The sequence below is a fragment of the Myotis myotis genome, unplaced genomic scaffold (genome assembly GCF_014108235.1).
Source record: "Myotis myotis isolate mMyoMyo1 unplaced genomic scaffold, mMyoMyo1.p scaffold_m19_p_13, whole genome shotgun sequence".
Lineage (NCBI taxonomy): Eukaryota > Metazoa > Chordata > Mammalia > Chiroptera > Vespertilionidae > Myotis > Myotis myotis.
In genome coordinates, this window is record NW_023416317.1 from 30,323,971 (window position 1) to 30,333,437 (window position 9,467).

General features: G+C 40.4%; 1 non-coding gene across 1 annotated transcript; it reads right to left on the reverse strand.

Moving 5' to 3' along the window:
• Positions 1-2,532: 2,532 nt before the first annotated feature.
• LOC118668750 lies at positions 2,533-2,668 on the reverse strand. Its single transcript, XR_004971750.1, has one exon. It is a non-coding gene; the product is annotated as a small nucleolar RNA SNORA58 (small nucleolar RNA).
• Between the last annotated feature and the right edge of the window lie 6,799 nt (positions 2,669-9,467).

Sequence of the window (9,467 nt, forward strand, 5' to 3'; positions counted from 1 at the left end):
GTGTTGTGTAAGAGGCTGCAAGAGATACAAAGAGGACTCTGGGACAACCCTGGCCCTCAAGGAGCTCTCAGACCACAGGGAGAGGGAACTAACAGACAAACTTGAAGTCCCTAACAAGTAGTGAGAAGACTTGTACTTCCACCGGGAGTCAGATGGACCAGGGTCCAAGTTCCAGCACTGTCAACTTCTCTGAGCCTTACTCTTCCTTCTGAAAGGTGATAATAAATACCTCTTTCACTGAATCATTATGAGGGTTAAATGAGATTAATGGATAAAAGGAGGAGGAGGTAAGGAATCCATCACGGCACCATGGAACAAGAACAGGACCTATCCTTAGACAGATTTTGAAAAATTCCTGGAGGATAGAAAGCAGATGGGATCAGATTGCTGAAACACAAGGGCAGAAAAAAGCCATAGCCTATAACATAGACAATAGAAAACTACTGTGGAAGTAATAGAAATTCCAGAAATATTTTAAGCTCAGACTCAACAAACAGACCAGGAGGGGCTTTGGGGCAACCATCAGGTTAATTAAAGCTTAGTATTTGGAGCAGCTGAGCCCACCAGGCCCTTTCCCTCCCCACATCAACTGAGCAGACAGCATGGGTAATGTTTATACCCAGGACAAAACTTCCAGAAGGGGAGAAACCCAAAGAGGCAGAACACAGCCGGATGTAACCCCAGACAATTAGAAAGAAAGAAAATAGAAAGGAAAGAAAGAAAGACAGAAAGAAAAGAGAGAAAGAAAAAGAGCAAGGCTGATTTTTGCATTTGGCCCCAGAATAAACTCTGAGCACAGCCGTCTGAAGCAGGAGGAGTCCTGACTCAGGAATCTCAGATGGACAGTTGGGTCAGAGAGAAAGAGAAATGACTCCAGATGACTTACCCTACTGGAGGAGAGAGACCCCACCCTTCTCAGAAGGCAAGGGAGCTACTAGCTTGCAATTCCTGCCCTCTACCCTGTCCCCCCTGTCTCTGGCCCCCTAAGTCACCCAGGCCTGCTGGAATCAGCACTTACATACTCAGACAAAAAGGAGTTTCAAATTCAAGTGCAAACAATAGTTTAGAATATCCAAACATTTAAGGAAAACAAACATCATTTAAAAAAAAAAAAAAAGAACCAAAGTCAACAAATAAAATAGCTAATGTCTTCGGGAGGGGAGAAATAACTTTAAAAATTCAGATCTGAGGAGCTGGTACACCATTAATTAAGAATAAGTGGTATAAAAAAAGAATTTATTAGGATTCCATAATCACCAACTATTTTTTAAAATTTAACAGATGTGCTAAATAGCAGAATGGACACTGATGAAGAATGAATTCATGAATTAGTAAATTTTAAAAAATGAAAATAGAAAAAAAGATAAAATAAAAAGGAGAGACCAGAGAGCATGGGAGAGAGAAAATAAACAATATGAGAAAACTTAGAACTGAAATAAAACCACAAGTTTTCAGATTGAAAAGTGTCACAGAGAGACATGCAAAATGAATGATCAAACATTGACCACTGGATATATACCAGTGAAATTCATAGGACCTCAATAATAAAAGAAAATACGAAAAACTTCAGAAGAAAGTGTAACTGTTTACCTATAAAAGAACAGGACTCGGGTGGGCATCACATTTCTTTGCTAATCCTGGAAGCTCAAAGTCAATGGTATCAAACCTAGTTTCTATGAGGAAATCAATTTGAAATTACAGTTCTATGTTGTGCAGATGTCTGTGGCCATTCATCTCTCAGCCCATGTCTGATCCCCCCCTGAGGCTGCAGTGGATATTTCTCTGCGAGCTCACTGACCTCACTTTTGGCCCTTCTTTGTTTGTGGTAATCGTGGAGGTGTGCCACTTGAATCCCCTTCAAGACAACATGCTGCAGGGAACAGTCTGGATGGTAGGATGCCCTCCTTCAGGGTGCCAGGCATGCATTAAATCAGAGACCTCTTTGTGGTGCTGTGTCCCCAATAGGATGGATCGATGAGCCCAGGAAAGAAGGGGTGAAAGCAGGAGTGACTCCATTTACCTTCACTCTCAACGACCCCTTGAATATTTTGTGCTTCTTGTGCCTGGAACTATAGACACTGCAGGTTTAGAGTTTTTATCCCCAGTGGAGGTACACTCTTATCAGGGGATGGAGTAAGGATCTCACTAAACCAGTGGTTCTCAACCTTCCTAATGCCGAGACCTTTTAATACAGTTCCTCATGTTGTGGTGACCCCCAACCATAAAATTATTTTCGTTGCTACTTCATAACTGTGATTTTGCTACTGTTATGAATTGTAATGTAAATATCTGATATGCAAGATGTATTTAGGTGACTCCTGTGAAAGGGTCGTTCGACCCCCAAAGGGGTCTCCACCCACAGGTTGAGAACCGCTACACTAAACCATAGGTTATACTGTAGCCAGCACTGTCTGGACACCCTGCACCCAGAGACCAGCAGGTAGGAAGGGAAATCTCTTGGCTGAGGTAATTGGCAACTGATCAGTGGAGGGAGAAGGGACTTTTTTTCTTTTTCTTTTTTTTTTCTTTTTAAAATGTTGAAGTAATGCAGCTTATCCAGCCACCGAATAGGCTGACTAGAACTAGCACAAACTCCAAATTACTCTTGCATACACTGTCCCCCCTGCCTGGCCATGAGCACAGTCAAGCAAGGTCTACGGGTATGCCCAAGAAGGGACTTTTTTTATTGATAAATTTAGTCATATTACATCTGTAGCCATTGCGGATATATTTTTACATTCCACTTATCATGATTTCTCTTCCTCCCTTTTTTCCTTATTTAGTATTAATATTTTTTTTTCATTCTTTCCCTCATCAAATTTGTATGGTCTATTTCTATTCTTTTAGTGGCTACTCTTAAATTTTAACATGCATTCTTGCCTTAACAAAACCTTATAGTTTATCAGAATTGCTACCTTCTTTCTTAACCCAAGGATTATGTGTTAAAATAACATAATCCTTGTGTTAAGGATCATGTGTTATCTTAATGATCTTGGCCTGATCATTCCTCTCTGATTTTACAAATTGTTCAGAGTTGTGGTTCCACCTTGTTCTTTTTTTTAACTCTTCCCATCACTAATGTTATTGTTGCTTCATACTATTGATGGGAGTTCTGATTTGTAGCCATGACTCTTTTGCTCACTATTCTTTCTTAAATCTTATTCCTGCTGGGTTCAATTTTCTACTTCCTGAAGCTATTCTCTTTAAGATTATGTTTAGTGAGGGACTCTGGGTGTCAAACTTTCTAATTCATTCTAATTTATTTCATGCTCATTTGTGAATGGAAGTTGAGAAAGAGAAAAAGGAAAAGATCTCCTGACATCTGGGACTGATCTAACTTCATAGTCAGGCTTCAGTATTATGATAAACCGATCTGATGCCTACAGCTAAGCCATGTTGTTCTCTTGTTGGCCATAAACAGTCTCACACAAACTCCACTTAGACAGGTCACTGTATAACTCACAAAATACCAAACGTGCCTCTCTCCTACTAAAGAGTGATTGCAATTTCTTTACCAATTACTGCTTATCCTCACTCCCTAGAGAAAAGTATTGAGATACCCAATCATAGAACTGCTCCCACTTTCTGATAACACCCCAACCACAATAGACCCTCCTCAAATTACCAACCAAAGCTTAACTCGTATAATAGATTATTTCTAGCACCATCTTGCTGAGACATACCATGCTTCTTTTTTGCTGTAACAAGTAATAAATACAACTTGTTCAACCTAAGGTGTGTTCCCTGAGGACTTTGGCTGAGGGGCATTGACAAAGTTTAACATGGTTCAAAATTTTGGATTGATAGTTATTTTCCTTTTGAACTTGGAAAATACTATCATATTGTCTGTAACTTCCTTTGTTGCTATTGGGAGATGTCAGGGTATTTTTGCTTGCTTCTATAGGTAACTTATCTTTTCTCTAGTTGTCTTAAGATCTTTTTTTTTTCTTTTTGTATAATTTCCTTTTGATATGTCTACCTATAGATTTATTTTTATTTATTTTGCTTGAAACAGATTATATTTCCTGAAGCTGAGACTTAATGTCTTTCATCAGTTCTAGAACTTTTAAAACCATTATTTCTTTGAATATTGCCTTTTCGCATTCTTTTCCTTCTCAGATGATATTCTTCTTGGGGGATAAATCTTATTCTATTCTCCATTTCTTTCAGCTTCACTCATACTATTTTCACTTGCCAATTCCTCTGTGTTAGTTTCTGGGTTATTTATTTAGATTCATCATTCAGTTCACTAATGCTCTCTATATATAATTTGTTGATTAAGCCATCCTTAAAATTTCTAGACTAAATGTTATTTTTCATTTCCAAAAGTTCCTTATAATTCTTTTTAAATTTAGTATTTTATATGTCTTGTTTTCAATCTCTTCTTAAAAGTTTCATCATTTATTTCTTTAATTTAAACTTGTTTATTCTGTAAGTCCATAGCACACAATTATTTTATTTATATTAATAGTTTGTCTAATCTTATGTTTTTTTATTTCTTCTGATTCTTGCAAATGGTGACATATATTCTTGTAGGATCTCGTGTTTGGCAGCACTTTATATGTGTGTTCTTTCAAGAGGTTTATACTTTGCTTTTGCAATCTAGGGTCAATTTCCCCCCTGCTGACTTATAGAAGAAACCCTTTTACTATTTTATTAAAATGCAGGGTTGATAGCCATGTTTCCTCTCACTTTTGGTTTGTCCAAAAAACATTTTTATTTCATGTTAATTTTGAAGAATAATTCTCAAGATTTAGAATTCTGGGTTGGCCATTAGTTATTTGCTTTTTTTTTTTTCTGGCAATATTAAAAACCATCCCACTGTTCTAGCTTTTATCATTTCTATTTTATTATCAAATGGCCATCTTCATCTCCTATGAAGGTAATGTGTCTTTCTTTTCAGTCCATTCTTAAGGTATTCTCTCTCTTTTCCCTTCCCCCCAACAAAACTCTCACCCTCTGTTTTTAGCAGTCTTACTATGATATGTCTAGGTGTACATTTCTTTGACTTTTTCCTGTTAAGGGTTATAGAGTGTTTAGAATCTGTGGATTTGTCTTTCATCACTTTGGGAAAATGTTGGTGATTCTTCTTTCTACATTGCTCTATCTCATCATCTCTCCTTTCCCTTCCAAGTGAATATATGTAGGAGATTCTCACCATTTCTCATATTTCTCTAATGGTCTTTTCTGTACTGTTCTATCTTTCTCCCCTTTTATGTGCTTGTGGATTTTCTATTGGCCTGTATTTCAAAGTATTTCACTTTCTTAAGCCTGGTTTCTTCTTTCCAAGCTATAGTTTTACTGTCTACTGTTTTATTTTCTAATTTAGTAATACTCTTTTGCTGTGTTTAATCTTTGGAAAGGCCATCTAATGTGTTCTTCATTTTGAGATATTGTATTTTTTATTTTTAGAATTAATTTCTATTTAATTCTTATTAATAGATTACAGTATTCTGATTGGCATTATCTTTCTCTAGAAAGAATTTACCTTCTCTTTTGGTAGGAGATAAAGTGTGGCTGATCACCTTAATAAAATTGGGCATTGACCTCACACCTATCAGAATGGCTGTTATCAAAAAGATAAGAGGAAGCAAGTGTTAGTGAGGAAGTGAAGAAAAGGGAACTTTTGCACTGTTGGTGGGAATGTAAATTGGTGAAGCTCCCCCCCGCCCCCCCCCAACTTAAAACTAAAACTACCATATGATTTAGCAATCCCACTCTGCATATTTATCTAAAGAAAATGGAAACACTAACTCAAAAAGATATATGCACCCCTATGTTTATTGTAGTATCCTATCTAATAAAAGAGAAAACATGGTAATTGGCGTACGACCGCTACCCTTCCCATTGGCTAATCAGCAAGATATGCAAATTAACTGCCAGCCAAGATGGCGGCCGGCAGCCAGGCAACTTGAAACTAACATGAGGCTTGCTTGCTTCAGTGACGGAGGACTCCAACGTTCCCCACCTGATTTGTCGGCCTCTGAGCCTGCAGTTTAAGAAACATTGTAACAAATATAGAAACTAAACAAAACCCCAGAAACCTGCTTTCAGCAAGCCTGGGATCTCAGAGCTGGAGTTATACAGTGTTTCGATTATAGAACCGAAACAAACCAGATACCTTCTTTCAGCAGCAGAAGCCTCAGAGCTGGAGCCAGAGCTAAAGCTGGCCCAGAATAAAAAGAAAAAGAAAAAAAGGAGCAGTTGGGAGCTTCAGTCGGCCTGAAAACAGCCCTCAGCCCCTCACCCAGGCTGGCCAGGCACCCCAGTGGGGACCCCACCCTGATCCAGGACACCCTTCAGGGCAAACCAGCCAGCCCCCACACGTGCACCAGGCCTCTAACCTATATAGTAAAAGGGTAATATGCCTCCCAGCACCGGGATCAGCAGAGCCAAGCGGCCTCCTGGCACCGGGATCAGCGTGACAGGGGGCAGCGCCCAAACCCCCTGATCGCCCTGCGGCTCTGTGTGTGACAGGGGGCGGGGCCACAACCTCCCTATCTGTCCTGCTCTGTTCGTGACAGGGGAAGGCGCTCCAACCTCCTGATCAGCCCGGCTCTGTGTCTGATACGGGGGAGCTCCCCAACCCCCTGATCACCCTGCGGCTCTGTGTGTGACAGGGTGCGGTGCCCCAACCCCCCCACCCCACGGGCCCTGCTCTGTGTGTGACGGGGTAGAGCCATAACCTCCCCATTGGCCTTGCCCTGAGTGTGAGAGTGGCGGCGCCCCAACCCCCTGATCGGCCCTGCTCTGTGGGTGATAGAGGGCGGGGCCCCAACCCCCTGATCCACCCTGCTCTGTGCGTGACAGGGGGTGGCGCCTCAACCTCCCCATCGACCTTGCCTTGAGTGTGACACAGGGCAGTGCCCCAACCCCTTAATCGGCCCTACCCTGAGCGTGACTGAGGGTGGCATCGCAACCTCCCAATCCGCCCTGCTCTGTGCATGACAGGGGGTGGCGCCCCAACTCCCCAATCGGCCCTGCTCTGAGCCCAACCAGGGGCTGCACCTAGGGATTGAGCCTGCCCTCTGCCACCCGGGAGCAGGCCTAAGCCAGCAGGTCGTTATCTCCCGAGGGATCCCAGACTGTGAGAGGGCACAGGCCGGGCTGAGGTACCCCCCCTCCCCCCCAAGTGCACAAATTTTTGTACACCGGGCCTCTAGTTATTTATAATAGCCAAGTTACAGAAACAACCTAAATGTCCATTGATGTTTCTTACTAATAAAATGTGATATTTATATCACACAATGGAATATTATTTAGCCATAAAAAGAAACAAAATCTTGCCTTTTGTGACAACATGGACAAAGCATGAGGGCATTATGCTAAGTGAAATAAGCTAGAGAAAGGCAAAAACCGCAGGATTTCACTTATACGTGGAATAAAAAAACAAAACAAAAATCAAGCTGATAGGTACAGAGAACAGACTGGTGGTTGCCAGAAGTGGGGGGTAGGAGCAGGTGAAATATGCGAGGAGGGTCAAAGGTACAAACTTCCAGTTTTAAAATAAGTAAGTCATGGGGATAGAATGTCCAGCATGGTGACTATAGTTAATAATTCTATATTGCATATTTGAAAGTTGCTAAAGAGTAGATTTTTAAAATTCTCATTACAGGAAAAATATTTTTGTAGCTATGTATGGTAACAGATGTTAAATAGACTTATTGTGGTGATCATTTTGCAGTATATATCATTATTGAATCATGTTGTACATCTGAAACTAATTAAAAACATAAGGGACTGTGCTGAGTTACAACTGAGTTGCAAGTATTTTCTATTAAAAGCAAACTTAAGTATATTAACTACAAATTGTTCATTTAAAATTTTTAATTATTAAATAAGTGACCATTTTCAGTAATATTAGATAAATATAGTAAAATTTTAGGTATACACTGATATCTTTTTGTCTAATCCTAAATACATTCACTATGTATATAGCTTGGGTTTTCTATCATGCTAAATAGTAATTTATTTTTAGTTACTCAGAATATTCCTTTGCCCATTAATTCAATCAAGTATATATTAAGCTTTAGTCCCATGCACTTTTCAAGACTCTCAAAGTTTAGGAAAGGAAATGACACATGCACAATTACATTTCAGGGTAAAATTCAATTGATGCCAAGAGGCAGGGCTTTCAACTTCTTTTTCTTTTTTTCCCATCACTGACATATGACCTGGACAAGGATGAGGCAGACTAAAGCAGATGGGTAATTCCATAGTAGCTGGCTATCAGACCACTATTTCTCTTACACTTAGGAGAACATACTGGCTGACAAACATTTCAGAAACCATTTGGGGATGCTGCTTATTTCACAATAGTTGTCTCCTCTCTGAGAATGGCCTGAAAAAATAAAAAGGGACCTCCTGGGGCCATGTGTGTGCTAAGTGGCTCTATATGTCCCCTTCTCTGCTTTCTGCAGTAAGAGAGAAGAAAGCCAAATAATTTGGCAAGGTATCCCAGTGAGGTGGCTTAAAAACATGCCTGTAAATTATTTTGACACTCTTCCCACTAGAGGTAGAGTATATTTCCTTTCCCCCTGAATCTGAGTAAGCTTGTGACTTGCTTGTAACCAACAGAGTACAGCAGGTAATACATTATGTGTCTCCCAACAGTAGGTCATAAAAGGTGATGCAAGTTCAACTTGTTAACTGGAAAAATTTGTGCTGGAGCCTGAGCACCATGTAAGAAGCTCCATTATGTGAGATTGCCATGTTGTGAGGAAGCTCAGGCCATACGGAAAGGCCATGTGTACATGCTCTAGTTGACAGCCCCAGCTGAGGTCCCAGATGGCAGCTAACATGAGCCACCCAGGCATGTGAGGGAACAAGTCTCCAGATAATTCCAGCCCCTCCCAGGCCATCTAGTCACCCCAGCCACTGAGTCTTCCCAGCTGAGGACCCAGACATCATGGAACAGAGCTATTCCCACTGTGCCCTGTTCAAATTCCTGACCCATATAATTCATGAGCATGAGAAAATGGTTGTTAAAGTCACTAAGTTTGAGGATAAATGTTATTCAGCAATAGTAACTGGAATATCCAATAACTTTCCAATAAATCTCTCTTTTGGCCTAAGCTAGACTGAGTTAGATTTTGTCTTTTCTGATCAATAAGACCTGATTAATTTAGCAAAGCAGTGAAAGTGATGTTATTGTAGAAATAACCTTTGTCTCCTTTAATTTATTTTAAGAAGACACATACATTGAGGTGTTTTAATATTAATAGCAAAATATTTTCTGCTCCTATTGGCATATGGTGACAAAGGTTGAGATCCACTGCCTCAAAGAAGTGACAAAGCGAGCAAGTCCCTTGGGAGAGTGGAGAATGGGAAGAATGATCATATCCTGTGGACCTGGTGGGGAGGGCTGTATATTTATTGCCTAAATGGGCAGAGCACGAAGTCCTTGCCACATCTAGCTTGGCTTTGTGATGAGGCTCATGCTTTTGCCCTGCCCTGCTGGTTCTATC